General features: G+C 33.8%; 1 long non-coding RNA gene across 1 annotated transcript; it reads left to right on the top strand.

Annotated features, from left to right (window-relative positions):
- Positions 1-926: 926 nt before the first annotated feature.
- Positions 927-9,531, top strand: LOC143197847 (uncharacterized). The gene is made up of 2 exons (XR_013006087.1): positions 927-1,163; positions 9,041-9,531. It is a non-coding gene; the product is annotated as an uncharacterized LOC143197847 (long non-coding RNA).

Below are 9,531 nucleotides of genomic sequence, written 5' to 3'. Positions count from 1 at the left end.
GAAGACATCCGTTCTTATCCAGCCTGGTTACTGGCGTGACTGGGATCATTTTCCTTGTCGGATTTTACACTCTTGCCTAGAACATTTACAAATTTTAAACAACCACAAACATAAATTTACGACCATGCCCCAGCAGGATTCGAACCTGGGGCTATCGCAACAGTAGGAGGACCGTCCCATCGCCTTTACCACTGCGCCACCAAGCCGGCTAACTGAACTAATTATTGTCCGTTTGAAATCAGTAACACTTTACAAATGAAAACTTGGTCTATTAAATTAATCACTGTTAATCCATATGGAACCCAATAAGAGAGCTTTCTTAATGCTGTTCAAAACTAATTGATGGTCGATGTTTTGGTCACATATCGATGTGGTGAGACGAAATATGTTGATGCTACATATCAATAAACGTCTCACTCGATACGTTTAAAAATATCATTGACATTTTCAACGATTGGTTGGCCATCACGAGGTTCATCTGTAACATCGAAAATCTTTATATCCTATGGGCTGTTACCTTTCAAACTCGCTATACTATGGCTTTTTTGAATAAGTATTACTAGGTATATGAGAAATTAACGCCATCTATTAGGAAATGCATTTTTAAAATCACCTATTAAATTCACCTGGTGTTTTTTCTAAAATAATGATTTTACTTTATTACATAAACATTAAAAAACAAAGAATAACAGGCAAAAACTTTATTTAACCGTGGTGCCTTACGTGACGTCGGATGATCCAACGTGAATAAATTAAAAAAAGGAATCGGGCGGCAGAAATGGAATAACAATAAACGCAGACCCCGTCCCGCCGAAACACGTCACCTCACCCATTCAACCCGTTCCTATCCGAAATAGAAAAAAAGAAACAAAAGCGAAAGAGACAGCACGCGAACGGGCCGGAGAGAGACGGAAGAACGCCATTTGCATATTCCCACACTCGAAATTAACAACAGTTTCCTGGGTCATGAGACAAAAAGTGCGATTTGCATATTATCACAGCTAGTAAATTTGAAATAACGCGCGTTGTCTAACCTGAACAACTCCGAACCAGTCCTTATGCAAATGACCGGGGACCCATTCAAGATTTTAATTCGCATCTGCCCTAATAACAATAAAGTGTGTCGATTCTCCTCGCTCCTGAAGGTTTCGGCCGGGACCAAGGTGAGGCATTTTGTTTGTTGCCACGAAGACGTGACCCCGACGCGAAATTGCTTTTGGTTAGTTGTTGTTAGGATGTGTTGGTGTTAATTATAACTTGTTCTCGTCAGTTTACGATACACGATACATAAGTGCAAGTGAAAGTTTTGTGACTGAATGATATCCATCTATTAGTATTGTTTCTATATCTTGTTAGTTATTATTTAATCTATATTAATAATCTTATTTAATATCTATACAATATTACAACAATGTTTTATAGTTAACTAGCGACCCGCCCCGGCTTCGCACGGGTGCAATGCTGATACTAAATTAAATACACTACAGAAAAAATATGAACGTTGTATATAAAAACATAGCGCCCCGCTCCGACTTTGCACGGGCATAAAATATATATGCCTATGTCACTCAATGAAAACATGATTAAAATCGATCCAGTATTTTTGGTTCATTCATTACTGCCCTTGGCCTGCACGCATTAAATTTGGAGTAAAACAATTCCTCTTCCCCTATACTTACTATGAAGATTTCCTGCTATCTTTGGAATATCTAAATTCATACAATTTTTATTACATTACACATTTTTAAACGCAAATTTTAAATTTGTAATATCTCCGAAAATATTTGTTTAATTTACATGCTGTAAGGAAACATATTGATCTATATTAATTGCACACTGTATTTAAGGTACTTAATTCGATAAGGATTAATGCCGTATTGCTTAAAATAGCTTCGTAAATAAGTCATTTTCTCACGTAAAAAGTAAACAATAAAAATGGTTAATGTGGGTTATCCCTAAAAGATAAACATATACCATCGCGGACTTTTTTGTAGACCTTTTTATGGTGTACAATACTGTAGTACATTAATTTGATCTAACTCGTAGGGTTAGGCAGCGTTTTTGCTAATTGCTAAATAAGCCTAAAAAAATAGGTTAATTTACGACATCACGTTAGAAACCTCTAAAATTAGCAATGTTGCCTTAGTATATTATGCATGTATTATACATATAAAACTTCCTCTTAAATCACTCCATCTATTGAAAAAAACCGCATCAAAATCCGTTGCGTAGTTTTAAAGATTTAAGCGCACATAGGGATATAGGGACAGAAAAGGCGACTTTGTTTTATACTATGTAGTGATAATATTTTTTTAATTACAACTTACCTTTATAAATTAATTTATTGCAATGGTTGTATTTGCATCAATATAGAAGCGATATTAGTGCGGAATAAATTCATTAGTATTATTCCTAAATTAAAATTAAATTAGTTTAAAGTTAATACTTATACTCTATACAAGTTGGTGTGGTTATGGTTAGCCTCAATCTTCTGACTTCCTGCGTGTTGTCCAGTAGCTATATTGCTTCCAAGCTGCTGTGATTTAGTAACCTTATTTCATGTTTTATCTCATTGTGAAGTTTTTCGTTGGTTACATAGCGACAAGCATTGGTAATTATTACATAAGTTTTATTTTGACAGAATTAAATTATTTTCAAAAGTACAACTGTTCTAGTTAAACGACATCCAAGAACGAAACTTTAAACAAATTTTTATGGAAATTACTTTCTTCGAGACGATTGACATGATAACTCATATTTTTCTATCGAATCAAAGTGAAACTATAACAAAATTTCGATTGTTGAAAAAGTAGGAAATGTCAATAAGTATAGTAAAAAAACTTTGGTTTATTATATTTAATATATTTTAATAATTACAGTAATATTAAATTACCAAAATCTAAAAATTAACTGTTCTCGTTTGATATTTTCTTTCTCTTTCCTCCGTAATGTTTTTTGCGTAGCTTTTTCTCTGCTATGATGCATTTTCTTGTTCTCTACGCACTGACCAACATTACCCATCATGTTTATATTCTATCGTTCCTCGTATCATTTTTCCTTCTCTTTTATGTCTTGACGATACCATATTTACAAAAAATATCAAGATGTTTGTGCAAGGAGATATTAGACAACCTACAATAAATTAATAATCAACAATGTATTCGCAAGTTCTTTAAATGATAACCTTCTTTTTCTTTCTATTCGTTATTGTTTTGGATTTGAAATAGACCCTCAACTTATAATACCAAAGAAACACGATAATTATTCAGTTTTATTGGAAAATTAGCATATTTCAGATGGCCGAAATATTAATATCTTCCTTATTAAATACCTTATACAGCGAAAAAATATTTACAAATTGCATAAATTAATTTTTTTAATAAAAAAACACAATAGTATTTTCCCTTTAAATAACGAGTGAGGAATTTCCACCAAAGTAACGCTATAATTGTTCAATTTTAATAGAAAAATTTCATATTACCGTTGGCTGATATATTATCCCTATTGTGTTAAGAGTACAAGAGTAGCTAAATTTAATTTAGGTTTGAACATAATTAAATTATGTTCTTTATTATGAATGTTATACACTATCATGAGTGTGATTTTGATTTATAATTACATGACATAAAGTGATATTGATTTATTTGCATTAAGAACGCGACGTGAACCATGTCAACGTCAATATTACAAGCACCGCATTTTTCTGAGCCGTATTATTCGCTATTGCACATACTAACAATGCTTACTATGCGTGCTGCAATAAGAAGATAATGTCAATACCGATATTAAACGCGCACAAAATTCCTTTCGGTCCGTATTAGTTCCGTGTGATTGATACTAAGACGTAAAGTAAGCGTATTGTTCGTAGTCGTCCTGCAATACTGCACCTCGACCAGAAAAATGGCTTCCTTCCTGCCACCATGATACGGACGGCGACCCCATCGCCTCACCCTCCGGTTAAATGAGACGGACGTAAGCTCCTGCAGCCATCACCGAATCCGATGCCATTATTCGCGATATATGCTTGGTTCACTTCTACGTTCTTATTGTGGATGGCAGGATGCGAATAAATGATATTCCACTCTTATAAAACCTTTAAAAGACATCGGAGATCTGTGAATATATACGTATTATATATTCCACTTTAACTTTCGATATAGATGATAATGGAAGACTATTAAAATTACAATTAAAAAATGCATGTTGATTAAGCAGTGATCTTCCACATTTGGGTCTATAATCATCTGGTTGGTCTGAAAATGAATAAATGACTTGATGTAGAAGCTCATAAGAATATTGATGAAGTTTATTATAGTTTACATTAAAACTCGTTTCTTTCGAAATTAATTAACTTTATTTGAATCTCATATCCTGGAAAGTACTTTAATTAACTTAAAAGATACAAAAGTAATATGAAAACAAATTTTGTTAAAATTATACACTATCGAATGAAATCTGTCGTATTTTAGTGATTCAGACGTGTAAAGATGTAATTGAAGAAGCTTACGAAAGTAAAAAATATGCTCAGTTTTATTCTTAGATGTAGTAAAAGCTTTCGATAAGGTTTGGTATGAAGGCCTTGTTCACAAACCACAGAAAATTTTCTACAGAAAACCAAAACAAGACAACGAACTATTGAAATTGTATATTACAACCAGAATGTTTAGACTTAAACTAGAAGAAGCTTACTCTGCAATAAAAGAAGCTAAAGCAGGTGAACCACCAGGAAGTGTATTGGGGCCAATGCTTTATCTACTCTATACTTGTGATATACCACAAACGGAAAATATTACGATGGCTACATTTGCTGATGAAACTACGATTATAGCTGTCGGAGACAATAGTGAAGAAGCTTCAAGAAAATTACAACAGGCAAGTGACAATATAAATAATTGGACACAAGCTTGGAAAATAAAAATAAACGAATGTAAATCTGTGCATGTGCAGCTACAATCAGACCGTATAAGCCCCTATAACATTAAATAATAGTATCATTCCATATAGCAACAACGGTAAATCTCGGAATGAATCTTGATGTAAAATTTCGCCGGAAGGAACATATAAAGAAGAAAAGAAAAGAACTGGAATTGAAATATAGGAAAATGTATTGGACAATTGGAAGAAAAACACAATTATCAGTATATAATAAATTGCTATTATATAAGCAAATACTGAAACCTACATGCATAGAGTTTAATTATAGGGATGTTCTGCAAAGAGTAAGATAAACAAGATATAAATTTTTCAGAACAAAGTCCTGAGAGGTATTATGGGCGCACCCAAATACTATAGGACTGATTACCTACATCGAGACCTTCAGGTACCCAGAGTAAGTGAAGAAATCAAGAGAAATGCGACGGGGCACGAGGAAAGACTCCATTCTCATGAGAATACTGAAGTATTGCATCTTTTGGATACCACCAGAACAGGACACAGACTCAAAAGAATCAAACCATGATCTTGTGTATTGTTGTAAAATGAGGTGCATATAATAAATAATACAGCAATAACATGTATAATCATTATTTCACCAGAGACTGAGATAGGGTCGATGGGTCCTCCTAGTTATATACCTAGATTTAAGTTATCATAAAGACAAATTGTAGGTTAGTCGGAAACGACTAGTGACAATGTAATAATTAAATAATAATAAAAAACAGTTTTGAACCTCTTACATAAGATTGCATAGCAAATAAACTCGATAATTTATTCCACAAGAAGAATAGACAGTGAAAAATTTAATTGACCCAATTTAAATTTGTATAAATATAAGTACCGGGTGGTGTATGGCAATAATGAGTGAAAATGATATGGAGAATTGAGTGAAATACTGGCAGTGTTATGGAAAATTAATGTTCCTCTATATTTTTTCACAATTCCTAATATTTTTACATATAATGTGTATCCTACAGCATCTTCAATCACCGTCTCGAACGCAGGCCTTATCTGTCACAGCGCTTCGCGTCTCTAACAAATATCATCACTTATTAACGCCCGATACAAACGAGCATTCTCTCGTGTTGTCGAGCTAAAAAATGACGATGCCGAACGGTGGCGGGGCGATAGCGACGTGGGGAGGCATTAACTCGCAAATTTAATAAATACGCCGAGAGTCGGGCGCGTCTCTCGCAGATGGCGGCGTCGTTTCGTCGTCGACGACGACTGCTACGACGACGCCGTCGAAAAAATCGAGGCGGCCCTGCCTGCAGCCATTTTTCCGGACCCGGGGCCGTGACTGTTCCAAGATGTCAGTCATTTATCACTCGAAAAGTCATGGACGGCGGCTGACAATGGGGTGGGGGGCGGTTTGACTGATGTATATACTTTACCGGGTGAATCATCGATAATGTCGATACTGGCGAATATAAAAAGTCACTTTTACTTAGTCGGTATGAATACTTTCTAAAACTGATAGAACGATATTTAGTTAATGATGAAGCAGTGAATTGTAGTTTATTTTCTAATATTTTCTCTCTATGATACCACATTGTATTAACATTATTTAAATAAACATTATAAGATATTAATGAGTGATATATTATATTTTATTTTATCATATCTAAATAATTTTGTACCACTAATGCCTGTAGGTGAATATGGTATCTGATTTTTCAAGTTCCCTTTATAAATTCGCCGCACTGTTTCTTGCTTCAACTGGGTTGTTGAAGTATTTTCTAATTCAACTCTTTCTCATCCAGCCAGATTTTGTTTTTCTCTTGTTTTAGCAAGAGATAACATAAATGTGTCGCAGTCAACTGTTAGAATTGGTTTATAAAGTCTATTCAAAGTTTTTTTTTGTACATACGCCATCAAGATGTTTAAAGTATTGCCTGCCGCAATTTGTAAATTTGTTTTAGAATCGGACAATATATTCCTTCTCATTTTATTCTAGTTAAAAAGAGACACAATGCTGTCTGATAAGTTCGAATATGTAACCGAATTGGCCTGTCAAAGTTCTCTGGTTGGTAGACGTATGCAAAATTCACGATAGCAATAGCGATAAGAGGTTATAACTCTAACCTATAAACTATTGTGGCTGTATAATTAACTGTAGTTTTTAGACGTACTATATTGTTAAAATAAATTATATTTGATAACATTTTTGTTCAATTATTTTATTTAGATTAGAATTTTGTTATATGTCAAAACCAAACGGAACTAAAACTCACAGTTGATGCGGCAACATTGCTTTAATGGCACAAATTTAAATGACGTATATACAAAATAACTTTGAACAGACTATATATTGTTTTAAATATTTACATTTTTGTTTTATTTGATGTAACTTTTTAATTGCATATTTTTTACTATTATTTATTTATTTATTTATTAACTTAAAGCAATTCTCCATCTGATCTTTTGTATGGAGTAAAGCGCAACTTAAATTAATTCGTGATAATTAAACTAAAATACCTTGAAGTAGCAAAACCCGCACAATATCCTGTTTTGCACTAGCACTATTTCATTAACTTATAAGGCTTCATCCCTTTGAGACTTCTTATTAGGTTTGTGTTTGTGTTGTCTTCTCGCTGTACATTCACATGGTTGAGTAACTTTTGTTCGCAACTGCTGGAAGAATTGGATTGGTCAACACTTTCTATTTGAAGGTCCCAATAGATGTCTCTATTTTGAGAATACCATGTATTTGGATATATTGTATATGGATTATTATCTTAACAGACAAGTAGCCAATACATTTTTTCAGTTGTATGCCAATTTTTTGACATGCACTTTTCAGTGGAATCTATCATTTAAGTAATTCTCCGATACTTAGCTTAGTTTTAGTTAAAGTGTTAATTCTATCAACCGTGAAATGTTTCTATTTCCTAAGGCGATAACTTCACTATTATTACCATTATTAACAGTTTCTTGCACGATTCTAAAATGTCTTCTTGATAAATAAGATTATAAAAGTTGTACATGTTGTTTTGGTACACTTAGTTTCGTTTGTAAAAAAAGCCTGAGTAAATAACAGGCAACGACGATATATGTTAAGTCTATATGATGCTGCATCCTGAATAGATTTATCTGGATTAGTAATCATGATTATTTATGAAACCTTCCCCATCCTAAGAATATACCTCAGTCTAAAGGATACGTTAATATATTTCTTATTTATATTTATCAATTTTAGTGCTATCTTTTATATCCTAATAATTTTAGACACAATGAGAATGTTATAAAGGTTTAAAAAATGGGTAGGAAGGACGTTCAGATCAAGCTCACTTAAAAAGATAATCAAATATATTTAATTCTATGTATTAATCGACAAAAAATTTAAATTTAACTTATTAACACAGTGTTTTATTTATTACTTAATTCTATTTTTGTGTTGTATCAATGGACTAGCTCCAAGTTCGAAGCATCGCAAGACTCGTCTAAATTTCCGAATGATTTTATGATTTTTCTAGAGCTCTGGAACATATTTTCTGAAAAGCCCCGAGGCGTAGAACCTCTCCCGTCATTCTCGCCCGTTCTTCTCCGTTCTCGATTCCTCCGTATCGGGCGTTAATCACCTAATTTGTTAAAAGTTGCGGAGGGCGAGACCGAACGCTGCCTCATGAACGAATAATTCTATTAAGTTCCCCGATAAGAAATAATAATGATGTTGCTGTTGGTAATCAGCGGCATATTTCACCGTGAAAAGTCGATGGCTTCCGTAATTGATCCGGAGCGTGATGGGGTCTGAAGGTGAGGGGGTGGGAGAGGTGTGCAGACGAAGATTGTTGAAACTTATTAGCACCCTTCGAATGGGACTCGTTGGAAATGGAGCAGGATCGCGGTTAATTAACTCCAGTGAGTGAAGACAGTTTTGCATCATTGTGTATCAAATTTCAGACAAATGTTTTACACAAATTTTTACTAAATAAACTTTAAGTATTGTACAATAATTTTTATGTTAAACTATATAGAGTGTTATTATATTACTGCAATTCTACTTTCACAGTTTGTAATAGAAATGTATTTTTAGTTATTCAGATGTATTCAAAACTCACTCTCTGTCATAAAACAACTATAATTAATGTATAATAATGTTTAGATGCTGTATTTCCAACGATGGAAGATGTTTATTGAATTGATTTAACGATGGCGTGGCGATCGCCACGACCCTTTAGGCCACCACGTTTTCATCAACAAGTACAAAGCTTGGCAACGCCGGTGGATTGGTACCATGCAGTTCCAGGGTATAAAAGACCATCACGACGACGTCTCGCTCTCTTCTCTTTTCTTCATCCCCCTGTAATAATACCACTTCCACAGCGCTACCGTACTTCCACTATCTAACCTAATATCCTGTCAATTCTCCCGTCGACCACATGTATCACTCAATATCGAAATAAACAAGTGATTATTAAACTAGTGTTTTTCAGTTCTCGTGCAAATTCCTTCCAAAATTAGTAATGAATGTTCTGACAAATAATCGCAGCGGCAGCCACACATTTCGACCGACTGACCGACCCGACGAACATTCCTACAATGGTATTATGTGTTAACTGTCCTGTATTAAATATTAAATATATTGAAATATAA

Source organism: Rhynchophorus ferrugineus, unplaced genomic scaffold (genome assembly GCF_030347505.1).
Source record: "Rhynchophorus ferrugineus isolate W39M unplaced genomic scaffold, kcgeb_rfMv2 rfM6, whole genome shotgun sequence".
Lineage (NCBI taxonomy): Eukaryota > Metazoa > Arthropoda > Insecta > Coleoptera > Curculionidae > Rhynchophorus > Rhynchophorus ferrugineus.
The sequence above is the reverse complement of the archived record's forward strand: the minus strand, read 5'-3'. Positions and strand labels throughout refer to the sequence as shown.